Source organism: Nycticebus coucang, chromosome 6 (assembly GCF_027406575.1).
Source record: "Nycticebus coucang isolate mNycCou1 chromosome 6, mNycCou1.pri, whole genome shotgun sequence".
Taxonomy (NCBI): Eukaryota; Metazoa; Chordata; class Mammalia; order Primates; family Lorisidae; genus Nycticebus; species Nycticebus coucang.
In genome coordinates, this window is record NC_069785.1 from 86303218 (window position 1) to 86324243 (window position 21026).

Consider the following 21026-nt stretch of genomic DNA (forward strand, 5'->3'; position numbering starts at 1 on the left):
CACCCTGGGAAGTACCCCCACATGGGAATACCTGGGCTGTCGAAGGGGATCCCATCTTCGAGGTACCATCATGGAGTGACTTGAGGACATCCCACCGTCCCTGTGGCAAGGCCTCCTGGAGGCCGGGAGCAGAGGAGTGGGGAGCAAGGGGTAAACATGGTGGACAGGATGGGCCACCCGGGCTGGAGGTGAGGGCGGGCGGGAGGTGAGGGCTGGGCGGGTGGGCTGCGGTCAGGCCTCTCCTGCGGGTCCCCGCCCTCCTGAGCTGGCGCAGGCTGCTGTGGGCCAGATTTGTCCAGATAACTGCCCATGAGGGCAGTTCAGCAGAGTCAGGTCCTTCGAATAGGGTCCGCTACTCTGGGAGGTTTGTGTTGACTACAGACTTTACCAAGGTGAAGGGATCAGTGTGTTCGCTGACGTTCTGTGTTCTGAGCAGCGCGTTCTGAGTTCCAGCATCAGGAGCCTCCATGACCAGCCTGACCTGAGCACCTACAGGCAGCACCAGGTAGAGCAGGAGGGCAGGAGGTGGAGCAGTAGTGGAGGAGAAACACCCGGGACGGCCCTGACACTCGCTCTCGGCCTGTATATGTGCAATGTTGTCCATCTTTTCCACATGTGATGCTGGTGTTGACAGCATGGGTACTACAAGAGGGCATACACACTACTCAGACTATGATGAAATTAATGGCCTGATTCTTCACCCTTGTTGGTATCCACCATCTCAGCCATGCAACTTTGCACTGCTCTACTACTCAGCAGGTGGGTGTAATCTTCCAACCCCGAGCTCAGCATGTGTCTGGCTTTGGTCAATAGGAAATCAGCCAAAATGCAAGCTGCTGTGAAGGTATCATTTGGCCTACTGACCTTGACTTTCTGTCATCCCTGGGAAGACATATGGGGTCCAGCCATCTAGTCTGTGTAGGATGAGGGATTTGTGACACTGAGCTGCCCTAGCCAAGGCCAGATGAGAACACATCTCCTAGGAAGCCTGCTGATGCACAAGAAATATTCATTGTTCAATATCCCTGTGTTCTGTTGTTATTTGTTATGCAGCTACAGCTAACTGCCTTATATTCTAATTAGTTAGGCTCCTTGGGTAGTGCACCAGCCCCATACACTGAGGATGGCAGGTTTGAGCCCTGCCCCAACCAAACTGCAACAAATAATAGCTGGGTGTGGTCGCAGACACCTCTAGTCCCAGCCACTTGGGAGGCTGATGCAAGAGAATCACCTAAGCCCAGGAGTCGGAAGTGCTGTGAGCTGTGATGCCGAGGCAATCTACCAAGGGGAATAAAGTAAGACTATGTCTCAAAAAAAGAAAAAGTCACTTTTAAACACTCTTTTCTTTAAACATCCCCCTCCACTTTCAGAAATAACACATTAGAAGCTGAGTGAAGATTGCCTCAATCTATCCCATTATCTTTTTTCATTTTATCTTACACTATGATTCTTCTTTCAAACTATGACTTACTCTTACTAACACTTACTATTTTTTCAGCAGGTCAAGTGCTGACCCAGCACCCCTTTGCACCAGTCTTTCAAACCCTGGCCACACTAACTAATCAACCTGATTGCTGTTTATGCCAAGATCTAGACCATGCAAAGCAACCTGAATTCATTTTCATCCCTGCTGATGTCAGTGCCTGGTGGAACCAATCTGGAAAAAGCATGAATGATAATATGTGGTATCCACAGCCAGAGAAGAAGCAACATACGACTTCACCTGCTGGTGAGACAACTGGTCTGTAAAAACTGTGGAGATATCTTTTGCTCAGGGACACATAACAACCTGATATGTGAATATGCCAGTGAAGAGGACAAGACATGACAATCCCCAGGCTGGAAGGTCACAGGTTCTAACCTGACTGTCTATAAATAATACTGGTCTTTTTATCTTGTGTGGTAATAAGGTATACAAATGGTTCCCACTCAAATGGTTAGGATGCTATAGTCTTGGCTATCTGACACGCTCTATTACCAAGTATTCCACTTTAAATTCCAGTCAAATTACAATCTTGGGCTCTGTTGCTCATAAGGTTGTACCTTATAAACATACAAAATGTGACATTATAAAAAATCCCCTTGTATATCATAACTCAAAGTTCTTTTCAATGCTCAGGATCCTTTATTCAGCATTTGGAACTTAACAGAATTGAAAGTGCAGTCATAAATCTCTCCATGGTGATAGAATAAGAGCTAAACATCACCATGTGGGCATTGGGAACACTTCAAGCAGAGATTAACAGCCTAGCATCTGTTGTAATTCAAAATCACCACATCCTTGATGCTTTGATAGTTCAACAAAGAAGAGCTTGTGCTGTTATTTGGGGGAAAATGTTGTTTTTGCATAAATCAGTCAGGGAAAACAGAGACTGATCTACATCTCTTACAGAACAAGATAAACATTCTTCATCAAATTAATGAAGTGAAAACATTCTATTGAACTGACCTTTTCCCAGGAATGGGAGACTGGTTTAATGGGGGTATGAGGAAATGTGCTTAGATCTGTTCTTTTCTGCTTATTCATTCTCATCCTAATTTATAGTCTCTTTTTTTTGAGACAGAGTCTCACTATGTCACCCTTGGTAGAGTGTTGTGGCATAACAGATCACAGCAGCCTCAAAATCTTGGGCTGAAGCAATTCTCTTGCCTCAGTCTCCCAAGTAGCTGGGACTACAGGTGCCCACCACAATGCCTGGCTATTTTTGTTGTTTTTGTTGTCACAGTTGTCATTGTTACCTTAGCCAGCCAGGCTGGGTTCAAACTTACCAGCCTCAATGTATGTGTCCAGTGCCTTACCCAAGGCAGGTATGGGTGCCACCTCTAATTTATACTATTATATGTCTTACCAAACATCTTATCTTATTACTAAATTGCTAACCTGCTTTCTCTCTCTCTACATTTACCACCTCAGCTCTTAATGTTTGAAACTTCTAGGGAAGTTCCAGACCAGAGAAATGAAGGAGCTAAGGAAATTTCACCCTCAAATATAATTCCTTGGTATATATATATATATATATATAATGAATTAAAAGGCAATTCATGATCAGAAAGCACTGGCCTCCCCTCTATAAAACCCAAGTACCCTGATTTAAAATCAGAAAAGTCTGCTGGCCTCCTTATCACATGCTAATAGATCTGGCTCCAGGGTCATTTGAAGCTCAATACCTGTCTCTCACATTAGTTTACAAATCAATCTGTTTCCACTCATCTACACTCTCCCACCATAGCAACTACTTGATACATGTATACGTTCCAGTTTCTCTCCTCTCTTCTTTCTAAAAAGCATCTTTAAAAGTCACTGACCATCACTGAGACTTTGGGTACTCATTCTTATGCTTCCCCCCATTCACGTGGTATTTGGAAATAACCTTTCTCTTATTGTTGCAGAAAGACAAGGCCCAAAGGAGAGAAAGAGCACCCAAACACCACATTTATAAGAGGAAGGGCTTTATTCACCAGCTGGGAGCTTATAGAAGAATTCCAAACAGCCGTGCTCCCTGACTGCCTTGGTCTTTCTCTTTTTATTGACAGTCAAAAAGTTCCACCCCACAGGTACCCTTCTCATTGGCCAGTTTGAATCAAGCGGGAGATGCTATTCCACCCTTACAGAACTACAGGATTTCACAGAACTTAGAAATTTCCAAGTTTCAGGAAGTTAAGTTTATAAATTCCCAAGAGCTGAGTCACCGTGGAGCAGACCCTGCATATGTATCCTGGTGGTCTCCTTGAGAAGACCTGTTCTTCTAGACCTCACCCTTCGCGGCTATCCTCTCTCATTCCCCTCTTTTGAGATTCCAAGATATTTTAATTTGAGGTCTCACTATCAGCTTGTTTCTGCAGGTGCCAAGATTAGTTACTTTTCAGCACTGAGATTTTAGGGACTGTGACTCTTCTTGGGTTCTCTACTCGGGCCTTAATAGTACCATGGTGGTGGGCTAATATATATATGAGTTTTTACGTTTCCCTGTGACATTCCCCCACTTTTCCAAAGTTCAAAGTCCAAAAAGTCCCTTGAGGAGTTTCCTCAAGCTTCAGCTGTGCATTGACCAGCCAGCTCCCAGTATGTGGCTGGAGCATGCATGGCATGTTGATTGTTTCAAAAGTTACCTTTACTTTCCAAGAAGCAGTGAAGCCCTAGTCAGCCAGCTATGATGATTCCAGGTATTTCTTTCACCTTTACTGCTGTGCATGTGGTCAGGATGATGGTGTAAAGTTCTTTCTACCTTGGTTTCAGGGGGACCAGGTTCTGATTCCAGACCTAGACTGGGTCCCCTTGATCCTCCAGAGAAAGGATGTACAGACAGAAAAGACTAAACAGAACACAGTTAATTATCCCAGTGGAGATTTTCCTTGTTACTCTTTCTAGGGTTTTTATCTATTCAGTTCAGTCTTTTCTAGTTCTTTTAGGAGTTCCTGCTAAATTGCAGAGAATTGACAGAGACCTCTTTGAACAACACCAGTGGCAAGGCCTGCATCCAGTTAAGCTTTGCTTCCTAGCAGAGTTTACCAATTTCTGCTTTTATGGTCCGTTCATACACTTTATCCTGTATAAGCTTTGAGGCCTATAAATTATTTAAAGCTTTAGCTTATTATTTGCACTAGTTCTGTTATGAAGGCTAGCCCATTATCAACTTTTAAACAGAGTGGTAACTTAAACCATGGGACGATTTCTCCGGGTAATACTTTACTACTTTAGGAGTCCTTTTTATCCCAGTGGGAAAGGCTTTTACCTATTCCAAGTCTGGTAGACCATCACCAGCCAGTACTTGTTCCCTCTAAACCTGGGCATTTCAGTAAGGTCTACCTGGAAGTCCTTGAAGGGCGTTGCTCCATACGAGTGGATTCCTCGGGATACTGTTAGTCCTTGGCACGCGTTGAACTGGCTGCTGGTGATACACTGTAGACTGACAGTTTTAGCCAGGGATGCCAGGTGGGAGATGTAGAAGTACTGGCCCAGCAACTTTATCAAACACTCTTGTCACCACGGTGGCTCCTAGAATCTGGGGGACTGCTACTTGTCCATCTGGCATCTTTATTCATTGTCCCTCTGCTTCCTGGCTCCCTTCTGCTGCCAAACATTCCCTCTCCTCCCTGGAGTAGATAGAGTGAGTTCCGGGACCCATGGGATGAGGGGAGCCACTTGTGACACCTGGTATGGCTGGGAGGCAGCCCTTTTTGCCTCAGTACTAACCCCAGTGTCCCTTTAGTGATGATGGAAGCATTTCTTTGATGTCCACAACAGTGCATAACTGCCACTTTTTGGGGATTCCATACTGCCTCTCGCGATTGGAGCATTTCTTACTGATACATAATGTCCTTTTTTCCCAGAATTTAATAGTCCCTTCTCCTTGTACAATGCCCTGCGTACTTGGAGAGTCAGAAAAGCATTCAAATTTTTCCCTTGACTTAGTTCTAAGGCTCCAGTCAAGGCAATGAACTCAGCCTTCTGAGCCAATGTTCCTTGGGGTAGGGGCTTAGTCTCTGTTAAGGTAACCACTGCATACCCAGCCCTCCACTCACCTTGCACCGTCATGTAACTGCTTCCATCTGCATACAAGTCCCAATCTGCATCTGTCCAGGGCTGGTCACGCAAGTCAGGTCTGCTAGAGTACACATTATCTATAACTTCCGTACAGTTATGCTCAGTCTCTCTTTCACTGACTGGAAGGAGCGTGGCTTGTTTCAGAGTGTTTCATTAGCCAAAAATGTCCCTTAGTGTCCATTAAATTGACCACAGAGTGGGGTACTTTCACTCAGATCCTGTCCTAGAGTCAGCTTGTCAGCTTCTTGCACAAGGAGAGCAGTAGCGGGTAGAGCCCGTAAGCATGGTGACCATCCTTTTACCACTCCATCCAACTGCTTAGAGAGGTAAGCTACAGGCCTTGGCCAGGACCCAACCAGCTGGGTTAACACACCCACAGCCATTTTATCTCTCTGAGACATACAGAGTAAAGGGTTTGGCCAAGTCTGGCAGTCCCAATGCAGGTGCAGCCATCAGCCTCATCTTTAGCTGGGAGAAGGCACATTCCTGTTCTCCTTCCCACTCCAAGGGCTCTTCCTTCTCTTCTTTAGTTGTGTCATACAAGGGCTTAGCTAAGACAACAATGTTGGGGATTCAAATATGACAGAAGCCGACTGGGCCTAAGAACTTCCAAACCTGCTTTTGGCTCACGGTGCTGAGGAGGCAATTAATGACCTGCCTCCATTTTGTGCCTAGATACCTCTACCCCTGCTTGACAGTAAATCTTAGATAACGTATTTTCTGCCGGCAAATCTGGGCCTTCCATTTGGATACTTTATAGCCACATACCTCTAGATGTCATAAAAGATAGTCCATGCCTTGGGCGCAGCCCTCCTGGGTAGGGTGTCCTGAAAGGAGGTCATCAACATATTGGAACAGCACACATTCTAATTCCTCAGCTGGGAATTTCTGGAGGTCACAAACCAGCGCTTCTCCAAAAATCGTGGGTGTTTTGAACCCCTGTGGCAACCTGGTCCATGTGCACTGTTTCCATGTCTGGTCTCTCCCACTGGAAAGAAAACAGCCTCTGGCTTCCCAGAGCAAGCCTTATACTGAAAGATATATCTTTTAAGTCCAGACAAATGGGCCGCTTGGCTTCTGCTGACAGTAGATTCAACAGAGTATGTCTCATTTTATAAGTTGACAGTACAGACAAGGCTGGGATCTAAATACAGGTGGACCACAGCCTCTTTTTTCTCCTTTTAAACTATTTTTCTCTCTCCAATTTCTCTCTTTACTAAAGGCAAATTATAGTAGAACTAACTTATTTGCCAAAATAAACTGTACCTTCAGTATATGGGGTCTGATTATTTCCATAAAGTGCAGTAAGAATAATTAATTATTAGCCATCTAGGCTCTTCTTTCCTTTAAAATTGGCTTTGCTGGAACCTTTTATAAGGAATGTCAGGCTGGACTTTTTGAAAGCCTTTCAGAGCCCAAGTTTTATCTGTGCCATTAGATACCTGTATGTATTGGGTAAATCCCTCTTCTCTTGAGGTCCCCAAGCACATTTCGATTCCTGGACCCGTCAGCAAGCGTCCTTCATTACTTACCAGAGATCAGGAAATGTTACTGATGGGTATCTGGCCAGTTTTCCAAAGGGCTTTTTTTATTGGCCTTATAAAGTCAACCTTAATTCTTTAATGCAGTCTGGACACCTCTGGAAATGCTATTCCAGCCAAAGCCTTGGTAAAATAATGAGTGCCTTCATCATGTCATATAGAACAAAACAGATTCTTATTGAACTTATGAAAATAACTGTATTGTCAGAAATTAAGAATACATACAAATGGCTTGCAAATTCCGGAGAAAACAAGGAGAGAGAAAAATACATGTTTCAAACTCTGCTCATAAGTACACAAATTGCTTGAAAAACTACAAATAGCTCAAAAGACAGAAAATTATTTCTTGACTTCTGGAAAACAGAACACAGAAAGAATCAACAATATTTTGACCAAAAAGCCATTACAAACTAGCCCAGATCCGCTTAACCGATTTCTATTGTGTTGAGTTAGGTTAGCAATACTCATAGACATGTTAACTTTCCAATGAACGTTCTAAAAATCTGCTTTTTAGTCTGGCGGTATTCAATTTCCAAAGACATCAGGAATTTGAATTTGAGAGAATTTGTCAGCCTCTCTTAATATTTTTTTTTTCTTTTTAGGATAAACTTTGGACTCAGCCAGTTACATAAAAAATACTTTCTTTTTTAGATGAATTGAAATTATTACCAACAATATATGTTAGGACAGACCAATGTCTTATACATTAGGACAGACCAATGCTTTATAATATTGGAACATATATATAACCATAACCTACATAAAATTAATCACCATTTCATATTTGACAATGTTTCCTATATATTTTGAATAAATCAAATAAGTTTAATTTGTTTTCCCATGACTTTCAGTGGTCTTAATATTTCAAGAAGACTAAATTTAAAGTTGTGTTTTTTTTTCCGCTGTTGGCCTTGGCCAAGTTTGAACCCACCAGTCTCAGTGCATGTGGCCAGCGTTGCAACCACTGCCCTGTGGGCTCCAAGCCCCAGATTTAGAGTTTTTATTTTGAAAGTTTTGTCAAATATCAAAGGCCTAAAACATTTGTTTAAAGAAAATTACAAGCCAAAAGATTTTAAAGGAAATAAATAGTCAACTGGATCATATGTAAATTCTTTCACAAATTCTCTTTTATGAGCTTCATTTAACCTACACAGACCATTTACAAACATTCTAAACTTTCTTTAACTTTTTCCCTGCCTTTCACTTTCTTATACAACCATTCTGTTTTCAGTGCAAATTTTATCACACAAGATTCTTTCTTTACACAATGCCATTTTCCTTTCTGTTTAATTTCTCTTACTCAAAAACTCACTTCCCACAAAACAGGATCCCAGTTTACCATGAAGTCACCCATTCACTCGGCCAAACTGATAACTAGAAGGTTTAAAAGGCAAGAATCTTATTCTTTGACAAAGATTCAGTTTCCACAACAATTTAAACAACCAAATTATTACATTTTACAAATGAGAGACATTTTATGAGATATAAGATTGATACAGGATTTTCCCACTCTGGAAAGGGAACCCCCATTTTTCAGGCTCAGGTGAGCTTAGACATCAGACTCCCATCTCCAGGCACAAACCCTCCGAGCCCCAGCAAGGTCATAAACAAAGCAGCCGAAATCTTTTGGAAGGCTCCACCCTAAGGAGCACACACCTTAATCCCCTCTCCAGACAAAAACTGCAACAAAGACCTAATAACCTTCTCCAGGGTGAGGCGCTGCATTGATTCATTTGATAGAACACCCTTTCAGTTTGTAAAGTTATTTTTCCATCTACCAAGTCCTGGACAAAATATCTCTCAGAGATAATTATTTACCCCTAGAAAAAGGACTTATGCAGGGAACCTCCAATCTGGGCTTCCTCCCCACTTCCAGAGGCTGTTCACCTTGGAAACCTGTTGCTTATATGGATACAGCCTCATTCAGCATGAAATTTACACTCTCTTCCCCATATTTCCAAGGGCCATCCAGAGCTCACTGGACTGCCTAAACCACAACACTTTTCAAGGCCCAACCCCTCTGCCAATAGCTCTGGCACTCTCCACTCTCACTGCGTGCCCCTCAGTCCAACAAAATGCCATTTTATCACTGATCTGTGGCCCGCTGGCACAATTCTCAAATTACTGAGACCAAACACTCACTGAAGAAATTCCGGTAACAAAACTACAACAATATTCTTTCTAATATCTTTTCATACCACCCCCCCCAAGTCCCACATGGCCAAGTCAGGAAGATTGTTCAAGTCACCACCAAAGACAGAAAGCAGAAAACCTGGAACTTCCAGTTTCTCTCATAATAGCCAGGAGGCAAAGTTGGAGCAGGAAAGAAAGGCACACTCACACATTTGTTTCACCCCATGAATGGAGGGGGGTGAACCCCACCTATTGTTACCCATCTCGGTCGTTCTCAAAGCACTCCCATGCACACAATTCCAACCCAGTTCTTTTTCTTTTATTAAATCATAGCTGTGTACATCAATATAATCATGGGGCATCATTCACTAGCTTCACAGACCATTTACCAAGTTTCACATATACCCTTGTAAGATGCACCGCTGGTGTAATCCCACCAATACCCTTCCCTCTACCCTCCTCTGCCCTCCCTCCTCCCTCCCCTCCCTATCCTCCTTCCCCCTATTCTTAGGTTGTAACTGGGTTATAGCTTTCATGTGAAAACCCTAAATTAGTTTCATAGTAGGGCTGAGTACATTGAGTACTTTTTCTTCCATTCTTGAGATACTTTACTAAGAAGAATATGTTCTAGCTCCATCCATGTAAACATGAAAGAGGTAAAGTCTCCATCTTTCTTTAAGGCTCCATAATATTCCATGGTGTACATATACCACAATTTATTAATCCACTCGTGGATCGATGGGTTACTTGGGCTTCTTCCATGACTTAGCAAATATGAATTGGGCTGCAATAAACATTCTGGTACAAATATCTTTGTTATGATGTGATTTTTGGTCTTCTGGGTATATGCCCAGTAGAGGGATTACAGGATCGAAAGGCAGATCTATTTTTAGATCGCTAAGTGTTCTCCATATCTCTTTCCAAAAGGAATGTATTAATTTGCATTCCTACCAGCAGTGCAAAAATATTCCCTTTTCTCCACATCGGCGCCAACATCTCTGGTCTTGGGATTTTGTGATATAGGCTAGTCTCACTGGAGTTAGATGGTATCTCAAAGTAGTTTTGATTTGCATTTCTCTGATGATTAAATATGATGAGCATTTTTTCATATGTCTGAAGGCCGCGCGCCTGTCTTCTTCAGAGAAGTTTCTCTTCAAATCCCTTGCCCAGCCTGCGATGGGATCCCTTGTTCTATTCTTGATAATGTGTTTGAGATCTCTGTGGATTCTGGTTGTTAAATCTTTGTCGGAGACATAACCTGCAAATATCTTCTCCCATTCTGAGGGCTGTTTGCTTGCCTTACTTTCTGTGTTCTTGGCTGTGCAGAAGCTTTTTTGTTTGATCAAGTCTCAGTAGTGTATTTTTGAAGCTGCTTCAATTGCCCGGGGGGTCCTCCTCATAAAATACTCGCCCAGACCTATATCTTCAAGGGTTTTCCCTGCACTCTCCTCTAGTATCTTTATAGTTTCATGTCTTAAGTTTAAATCTTTGATCCAGTGAGAGTCTATCTTAGTTAATGGTGAAAGGTGTGGGTCCAGTTTCAGTCTTCTACAGGTTGCCAGCCAGTTCACCCAGCACCATTTGTTAAATAGGAAACCTTTTCCCCACTGAATATTTTTAATTGGCTTGTCAAAGATTAAATAACGGTAAGTAGCTGGGTTCATCTCTTGGTTCTCTGTTCTTTTCCAGACATCTACTTCTTTGTTTTTGTGCCAATACCATGCTGTTTTGATCACTGTTGATTTGTAGTGTAGTCTGAGGTCTGGTAGCGTAATTCCTCCTGCTTTGTTTTTATTTCTGAGTAATGTCTTGGCTATTCGAGGTTTTTTCTGATTCCATATAAAACGAAGTATTGTTTTTTCCAGATCTTTAAAGTATGACAGTAGAGCTTTAATAGGGATTGCATTGAAATTTTATGTTGCTTTGGGAAGTATGGACATTTTAACTATGTTGATTCTTCCCAGCCGTGAGCATGGTATATTTTTCCATTTGTTAATATTTTCGGCTATTTCTTTTCTTAGAGTTTCATAGTTCTCTTTATAGAGATCTTTCACATCCTTTGTTAGATAAATTCCCAAATATTTCATCTCCTTTGGGACTACTGTGAATGGGATAGAGTCCTTAACTGTTTTTTTCAACTTGACTATTGTTGGTATGTATAAAGGCTACCGATTTATGAATGTTGATTTTGAAACCTGAGACGCTGCTATATTCCTTGATCACTTCTAAGAGTTATGTAGTAGAGTCCCTAGTGTTTTCCAGATATACTATCATATCATCTGTGAAGAGCGAAAGTTTGATCTCTTCTGACCCTATATGGACACCCTTGATCGCCTTTTCTTCCCTAATTGTGGTGGCTAAAACTTCCATTACAATGTTTAAAAGCAATGGACACAATGAGCAGCCTTGTCTGATTCCTGATCTGAGTGGAAATGATTCCAATTTACCTGCATTCAATATGATATTGGCTGTGGGTTTGCTGTAGATGGTCTCTCAGTTTAAGAAATGTCCCTTCTATACAGACTTTCTTAAGTGTTCTGGTCATGAAGGGATGCTGGATATTATCAAAAGCTTTTTCTGCATCCATTGAGAGAATCATATGGTCTTTGTTTATTAATTTATTTATGTGCTGGATTACAATTATAGATTTACGTATATTAAACCAGGCTTGAGAACCTGGGATAAAACCAACTTGGTCATGATGTATAATTTGTTTGATGTGTTGTTGGATTCTGTTTGTTAGGATCTTGTTGAATATTTTTGCATCCATATTCATTAGTGATATCGGTCTGTAATTTTCTTTTCTTGTTGGGTCTTTTCCTGGTTTGGGGATCAGGGTGATGTTTGCTTCATAGAACGTGTTAGGTAGTCTTCCTTCTTTTTCTACGTTTTGGAAGAGGTTGAGTAATATAGGTACTAATTCCTCTTTAAAACTTTGGTAGAATTCTGACATGAAACCATCTGGCCCCGGACTTGTCTTTTTAGGGAGGTTTTGTGTGGTTGATACTATTTCCGAACTTGATATGGGCCTGTTCAACATTTCCACTTGATTCTGGCTAAGTCTTGGAATGTGACGTGCTTACAAGTATCGGTCAATCTCCTTCAGATTTTCATGTTTCTGAGAATACAGTTTCTTGCAATATTCATTAGGGATTTTTTTTTTTTTATTGTTGGGGATTCATTGAGGGTACAATAAGCCAGTTACACTGATTGCAATTGTTAGGTAAAGTCCCTCTTGCAATCATGTCTTGCCCCCATAAAGTGTGACACACACTAAGGCCCCACCCTCCTCCCTCCATCCCTCTTTCTGCTCCCCCCCCATAACCTTAATTGTCATTAATTGTCCTCATATCAAGATTGAGTACATAGGATTCATGCTTCTCCATTTTTGTGATGCTTTACTAAGAATAATGTCTTCCACGTCCATCCAGGTTAATACGAAAGATGTAAAGTCTCCATTTTTTTTAATGGCTGAATAGTATTCCATGGTATACATATACCACAGCTTGTTAATCCATTCCTGGGTTGGTGGGCATTTAGGCTGTTTCCAAATTTTGGCAACGGTAAATTGAGCTGCAATAAACAATCTAGTACAAGTGTCCTTATGATAAAAGGATTTTTTTCCTTCTGGGTAGATGCCCAGTAATGGGATTGCAGGATCGAATGGGAGGTCTAGGTTGAGTGCTTTGAGGTTTCTCCATACTTCCTTCCAGAACGGTTGTACTAGTTTGCAGTCCCACCAGCAGTGTAGAAGTGTTTTCTTCTCTCCACATCCACGCCAGCATCTGCAGTTTTGGGATTTTGTGATGTGGGCCATTCTCACTGGGGTTAGATGATATCTCAGGGTTGTTTTGATTTGCATTTCTCTAATATATAGAGATGATGAACATTTTTTCATGTGTTTGTTAGCCATTCGTCTGTCGTCTTTAGAGAAAGTTCTATTCATGTCTCTTGCCCATTGATATAAGGGATTGTTGGCTTTTTTCATGTGGATTAATTTGAGTTCTCTATAGATCCTGGTCATCAAGCTTTTGTCTGACTGAAAATATGCAAATATCCTTTCCCATTGTGTAGGTTGTCTCTTTGCTTTGGTTATTGTGTCCTTAGCTGTACAGAAGCTTTTCAGTTTAATGAAGTCCCATTTGTTTATTTTTGTTGTTGTTGCAATTGCCATGGCAGTCTTCTTCATGAAGTCTTCCCCCAGGCCAATATCTTCCAGTGTTTTTCCTATGCTTTCTTGGAGGATTTTTATTGTTTCATGCCTTAAGTTTAAGTCCTTTATCCATCTTGAATCAATTTTTGTGAGTGGGGAAAGGTGTGGGTCCAGTTTCAGTCTTTTACATTTAGACATCCAGTTCTCCCAACACCATTTACTGAATAGGGAGTCTTTCCCCCAAGGTAAGTTCTTGTTTGGTTTATCAAAGATTAGGTGGTTGTAAGATGTTAGTTTCATTTCTTGGTTTTCAATTCGATTCCAAGTGTCTATGTCTCTGTTTTTGTGCCAGTACCATGCTGTCTTGAGCACTGTGGCTTTGTAGTACAGACTAAAATCTGGTATGCTGATGCCCCCAGCTTTATTTTTGTTACAAAGAACTGCCTTAGCTATACAGGGTTTTTTCCGGTTCCATACAAAACGCAGAATCCTTTTTTCCAAATCTTGAAAGTACGATGTTGGTATTTTGATAGGAATGGCATTGAATAGGTAGATTGCTTTGGGAAGTATAGACATTTTAACAATGTTGATTCTTCCCATCCATGAGCATGGTAAGTTCTTCCATTTGTTAATATCCTCTGCTATTTCGTCTGAGGATTTCATAGTTTTCTTTATAGAGGTCCTTCACCTTATTCAACATATATTTGTGAGCAGGAGTAGCTACTCTTAGATCAGATAAAACAGATTTGAAATCAATAACTGAATAACTGTAAAAAAAAAAAAAAGACAAAGATAGCCATTATATAATGATATAGGGATCAATTCAACAATTAGATCTAACAATCCTAAATATACATGCACCTAACACCAGAGTCCCAGATTCATAAAAGAAATACCACTTGATCTAAGAAAAGAAACAAACAACATATTAATAGTGGGGCACTTCAACACTCCAATGACAAAACTGGACAGCAAAGAAACACTGAATAAGACAGGACTCTAGAACAAGTGTACTTAACAGACATTTACAGAATATTTTACTCCCATAGTATAGATTTATGTTCTTCTCATAAGAACATGGGACATCATTATCCAAGATAGATCATATGTTAGGCCACTAAACAAGTATCAAAAAATTGATAAAAATCAAAATAATACTATGAATTGTCTCAGACTATAGTGGAATAAAACTAGAAATCAATTCTAAAAGAAATTTTCAAAACCATACAAATACATGCAAATTAAAAGGCATAATACTAAGTTAACTTTGAGATCAACAATGAAATGAAGGTGCAAAATTTAAAAAACATTTTTTAAATTAAAAGACGAACTAACAAAATCTCTGGGGTAAGTTAAAAGCAGAGCTAAGAGAGAAGTTTATAGCACTAAATACTTCCGATTAAAACACAGAAATATCATAGGCTTGATGTCTGTAGCTCAACGGCTAGAGTGCCAGCCACATACACCAAAGCTGGCAGGTTTGAATCCAGCCAGGCCTGCCAAACAACAATGACAACTGCAACAAAAAAAACAGTGGCCATTGTGGTGGTTGCCTGTAGTCCCAACTACTTTGGAGGCTGAGTCAAGATAATCACTTAAACCCAAGTGTTTGAGGTTGCTGTGAGCTGTGATGCCACAGCACTCTACCCAGGGTGAGAGCCTGCGACTCTGTCTCCCCCAAAAATAAATAAATAAAAGACAGAAATATCACAAATTAATAACCTAATGTCACACATTGGGGTTCTAGAAAAATAAAAACAAACCAAACCCCAAGCTGGTAGAAGACAAGAAATAACAAAAAATCAGAGGAGAACTAAATAAAATTGAAACAAAAAAGAACAATATAAAGGATCAAGAAAACAAAAATTTGATTCTTTGAAAAGACAAATAAAACTGATATACCACACAAAAAAAAATAAAAAGAAAAGAAAAGAATTGATAGACCACTGGGTAGATTAACTGAGAAAAGAAGAAAATGATTGAAATAAGGTCAATCAGAAATGTAAAAGGAGACATTATATCATGATATCATAGAAATGCAAAAGCTCTTCTGAGACTACTATGAACACCTCTGTGAACACAATCTAAAAATTCTAGAGGAAACGAAAGATGGCGGTGACTGGTTCAGTTTGCTTCAGGATCCACAGCAGGCTTTACCTGTCATTGAAGGGTCAACGTGCAGGACTTTGTGAACGAATATCAATTTTCAGATTTTATTCTGGAAGTACAACCCTCCCAAAAGTTGAAGGAACTGATGTAACAAGGATTGAAGAAGTGGTTATTCCAAGAAAGAAATCTTGGGATAAAGTGGCCGTTCTTCAGGCACTTGCTTCCACAGTAAACAGGGACACCACAGCTGCACCTTATGCATTTCAAGATGATCCCTACCTTATTCCAGCATCTTCTGTGGAATCTCGTTCATTTTTACTGGCAAAGAAGTCTGGGGAGAATGCAGCAAAGTTTATTATTAATTCACATCCCAAATATTTTCAAAAGGACATAGCTGAACCACATATACCGTGTTTAATGCCTGAGTGCTTTGAACCTCAGATCGAAGAAGTAAGTGAAGCTGCCCTAAAGGAACAAATCAAGCTCAAAAAAGTCAAATCCTCTGTGGACCTGTTTGATCAGCTTTTGCAAGCAGGAACCACTGTGTCTCTTGAAACAACAAATAATCTCTTGGATTTACTGTGTTACTATGGTGACCACGAGTCCTCCACTGATTATCCTTTTCAGCAAACTGAACCGTCAGAGGAATTGGAAGAGGAAAGTAACAAGAAATTTAGGAAGAAGGCTGGTCATCAGATTGGAGCTACATGGAGCGCAAAAAACAATGCTGAGAATCTTTACATTGATGCCAGAGAAAAATTCACATTCCTACTGCACAGTGATCCGAGGGATGGTGAAACATCGAGCTTATGAGCTGGCATTAAACTTGTACACTGAATTATTAAACAACAGACTCCATGCTGATGTATACACATTCAGTGCATTGATTGAAGCAACAATGTTGGGGCTGAATGCGGGTTTTGAGGAAAAATGGAATAAAACACTGGAGCTACTGAAACAAATGGTTGCACAGAAGGTGAAACCAAATCTACAGACTTTTAATACCATTTTGAAATGTCTCCGAAGATTTCATGTACTTGCAAGATTGCCAGCAATACAGACCTTACGAGAAATGAAAGCCATTGGAATAGAACCCTCGCTTGCAACATATCACCATATTATTCAGCTATTTTATCAACATGAAAACATTTCAAAAGGATCATCCCTGATCATCTATGATATAATGAATGAATTAATGGGAAAGAAATTTTCTCCAAAGGATCTGGTTGATGGTATGTTTTTTCAGTCAGCCATGAGAGTTTGCTCATCTCTCAGAGATCTGGAACTTGCTTACCAAGTACATGGCCTTTTAAACACTGGAGATAACCGGAAATTTATGGGACCTGATTATCGCCGTCATTTCTATTATTCCAAGTTCTTCACTTTAATTTGTCTAATGGAACAAATTGATGTCACCTTGAAGTGGTATAAGGACCTGATACCTTCAGTTTTCTTTCCCCACTCCCAAACATTGGTAGATCTTCTCCAAGCATTGGATGTGGCCAATCGGCTAGAAGTGATTCCTCGGATTTGGAAAGATAGTAAAGAATGTGGTCATACTTTCCACAATGACCTTAAGGAAGAGATTCTGATTCTTATGGCAAGGGATAAGCATCCACCAGAGCTTCTGGAGGAGTTTGCTGACTGTGCCGCTGACATCAAATCTGCTTATGAAAGCCAAGATGGCAGACAGACTGCTCCAGATTGGCCAGCCATCCCTCTCAACCGTATAGCTGTCCTCTTTTTAAGGGCTGGGAGAACCCATGAAGCATGGAAAATGTTGGGGCTTTTCAGGAAGCATAATAAGATCCCTAGAAATGAGTTACTGAATGAGTTCATGGACAGTGCAAAAGTGTCCAATAGCCCTGCCCAGGCCATTGAAGTGGTAAAACTGGTGAGTGCTTTCAGCTTACCTATTTGCGAGAGCCTTTTCCAGAGAGTAATGACTGACTTTGCCATCAGCCAGGAACAAAAGGAAGCCCTAGAGAACCTAACTGCATGGACCAGTGACAGTGATAGTGACAGCAGCAGTGACAGCGACAGTGACATCAATGAAGGCAAATGAAAGTGGGATATTCAGTAGTAATGATGACATCACCGTAGCTGCTGGGCTCACACTTGAAAACAGATACTAATATTTAACAATGTTTCAAAGAAATAGAGGATGCAGATTTGGTGAATTTTGGTACTGTGAAACACTGGACAGATGCTAAGTTATAATTTGCTACTAGCCAAACCACCTATTAACTGTAGCATTCCAGGCTTACCATGTAAGCTGCAGCTCTTGTGGTCAGGATAAGATCTGTATATCTGAAGTGCTGGTAGGCTGACCTCACAGTACCCTCTCCCTGCTACTGGACTAAAGCTTTTGTTGGCGTGATGTGTTGCTAAGATGTTGATCCTTTCTTCTTAAGAGACAGTGTCTAATTACATCACAAGTACTGTTGGGTCAGTAGTATCCCAATTTTGGGAATATTTATATGTGAAAAATTATACATCTTATAACTGATTAAACAGGATAATGGCAGTTGAGACTGCACAAGTGATTAATGTAAAAAAAATAAATAAAAAATAAAAATTCTAGAGAAAATGAATAAATTCCTGCAATCACACAACCTCCCAAGCTGAGTTGGAGAAAAATAGAAATTCTAAACATACCAACAAGTAGTGAGAATAAATTAGCAATAAAACATATGCTTCCTCCTCAAAAAGCCAAAAACCAGATCATAGTGATTCTTACCAGACATACAAAGAAGAACTGGTACCTGTCCTACTGAGACTGTTACATAAGATTAGAAACAGGAAATCCTCTCTAATTCATTTAATGAAGTCAATACCAACCTAATACCAAAGCCAGGAATGAATACAACAACAACAAAAAGATAACTACAGGCCTGATTAACATCTATCCAAAAACAATCAAGAAAACACTAGCAAAACAAACCCAAGATCACATGAAAAGTATAGTTTACCATGACAAGTGAATTTCCTCCCAGGGATACAAAGATGGATTAACATATGCAAATCAAGAAATGTGATTCACTACATAAGCAGAATTTAAAACAAGTATCATATGATTATTTCGATAGATACAGTAAGAACATTCACTAAAATCCAGTGAAGGAGCTAAGGAAATTTCACTCCAAAATTGACTACTTGTATAAAGAATATTTTGAATTAAAGGCCATTCACAATCAGAAAGCATTTGGAAGGGGCTTCTTCTCTATCTACATAAAACCTGACCAATGTGATCAAAATATCGAAGGGGCAAAACTAACTTTCTTTGTTCACCCTGAAGGCTATCAGACCTACTGCAAATTGTTTAAAACATAATAACTGTCTCTCAGGTTAATTTACAAGTCAATTCATTTCCCCCCATCTATTCATCCTTCTTAGCATTCACCTGCTGCTCCTGTACTCCACATTCTCCCCCTCCCTTCTAAAAGGCATCTTAAAAGGTATCTGGCCATCATTAAAACATTGGGAGATGACTCCTGTAATTCTCCCCATGTGCATGATATTTGGAAATAAACATTTCTCTTACTATCCTGCCTTAATTGTGAGTTGGTCTTTCAGCCACTTTTTGGGGGGAAAGGGCACATTTCCCCTCACCCTACACCAGCAAGTGTTAATCATAAAAAACCCTCAGCAAAATAGGCATAGACAGAATAAATACATACATCAACATAATAAAAACTACATATGATGTCAATGGAAAAGAAGCCATACTTGTAAAAATAATTTAAAGAGGTTTATGCTAAGCCAAATTTGAAGACTATGACCCAGAGCCACACCCAGGAAGCCTTGAGCAAGTGGACTCCCAGTTATGGGTTTGCAGTTTGGTTTTAGGAGATAGGAATTACAGGTGAAGTTGTAAATCAATAAGCAGAAAACATACATTGGTTTGGCACAAAAAGCTGGGACATCTGGTGGGTTGGGGCTCACAGATTTATACGTGGGTTTAAAGATTCTTTACCTGATAATTGTCTGGAAGAGTTAGACTTTGGTTAAAAGACCAAGAGTCAGCAAAAAGACATGCTTAAGGTAAAGGGTTTGTTAATCAGAGACAAAGCACTGGACAGACTCAACTGGTTTGTTGTGTATATTGAGGACGTGCAGGTAAGTCTTCCACAGCCTTTGGCTGTTGTGAGTCACAGAGGGCATCTCTAATAAGAGGAGGGAGCATGATGAGACATGTCAGATTTCCTCTCTGCTGCCTAGCAACTCAATTTAAGGGATCCCCTTGGCCAAGGGGGGGGGTCCATTCAGTTAGTTGCTGGTGGAGGGGGACGTAAGATTTTATTTTAGTTCACAAGACAAACCCCTTCCAAATCCTTTCTGATTGTGAATGGCCTTTAATTCAAACACTATTCTGAATGAGATAAAGTTAAAAGCATTCCCAGTAAGAATTGAGACCCGACGATGCTCACTCTCACCACTTCTACTCAACATAGTGCTGCAAGTCCCAGCCAGAGAAATCAGATAATAGAAAAAGTAAAGGACACTCAAGTCAGAAAACAAAAAAAAGTTACACTATCCCTGCTGCCAATGAGATGATCTTAAATCTAGAAAACCGTAAAGCCTCCTCCAAAAGACTCCTAGAATTAATAAATAAATTTAATTATCTCAGGTTACAAAATTAATGTACACAAATCAGTAGCATTTTTATACACTAATAAATGCTAAGGTGATCATCACATCAAAAATTCAATACCATTCACAATAGCTACAAAATAACATAAAATGCCTAGCAATACATTTAACCAAGGAAGTAAAAATCTCTAAAGTAAGAACTAGAAAACACTAATGAAAGAAATTGTAGATTACGTGAATGACAAAACACTGGAAGAATCAACATTGCTAAAATGTCATATTGCCCAAATATGACTTACAGATTCAATACAATTCCCATTAAAATGCCAACATCATTTTGGAAAGAATTAGAGAAAAAAATCCTAATTTTCACACGGAATCACAAAAGAGCCTGACTAGCCAATGCAATCCACATCTGGAGGCATTACATTTCCAATCTTCAAATTATACTGCAAGACTATAGTAACCAAAAAAGCATGATATTAGTACAACAATAGACACATAGATGGAGGACACAGAGTTCTCAATAGAGACTCAGAACTATACATAAATAGTAAAGAAAGGCCAGGTGTTGTGCATGACACCCTTAATCCTAGTGTTACGCCCAGAAGTTCCCCCAGAGATCACACAGCCACACGAGCCAAATTTTCAGGGGAGTCCTTTATTGGAGAGCCAACTGACAACTGCCTCAGTGTCCCAAAATGAAGTTTCTGAGAGCAGCCCCTAGTTGTGTGTGGCTGTGTGTGTCTCTGTGTGTGTATCTCTGTGTGTGTGTCTCTGTGTGTCTGTGTGTGTTTGTCTCTGAGTGTCCGTGTGTGTCTGGGTGTGTGTCTGTTTATGTATCTGTGTGTGTGTCTGTGTGACTCTGTGTGTGTGTCTCTGTGTGCCTGTGTATGTTTGTCTCTGAGTGTGTGTGTCTGTCAGTTTATGTATCTGTGTGTGTGTCTCTGTG

At 40.4% G+C, this 21026-nt stretch overlaps 1 long non-coding RNA gene and 1 pseudogene across 2 annotated transcripts; both read left to right on the forward strand.

The window, feature by feature from the left end:
* Positions 1-395: 395 nt before the first annotated feature.
* On the forward strand, positions 396-2163 carry LOC128588334 (uncharacterized). Its single transcript, XR_008380752.1, has 3 exons — positions 396-505; positions 635-759; positions 1499-2163. It is a non-coding gene; the product is annotated as an uncharacterized LOC128588334 (long non-coding RNA).
* A 13272-nt stretch (positions 2164-15435) lies between these two features.
* Positions 15436-17572, forward strand: LOC128588024 (pentatricopeptide repeat domain-containing protein 3, mitochondrial-like; annotated as a pseudogene). Its single transcript, XR_008380672.1, has one exon. The product of XR_008380672.1 is annotated as a pentatricopeptide repeat domain-containing protein 3, mitochondrial-like (transcript).
* The last annotated feature ends 3454 nt before the right edge of the window (positions 17573-21026 follow it).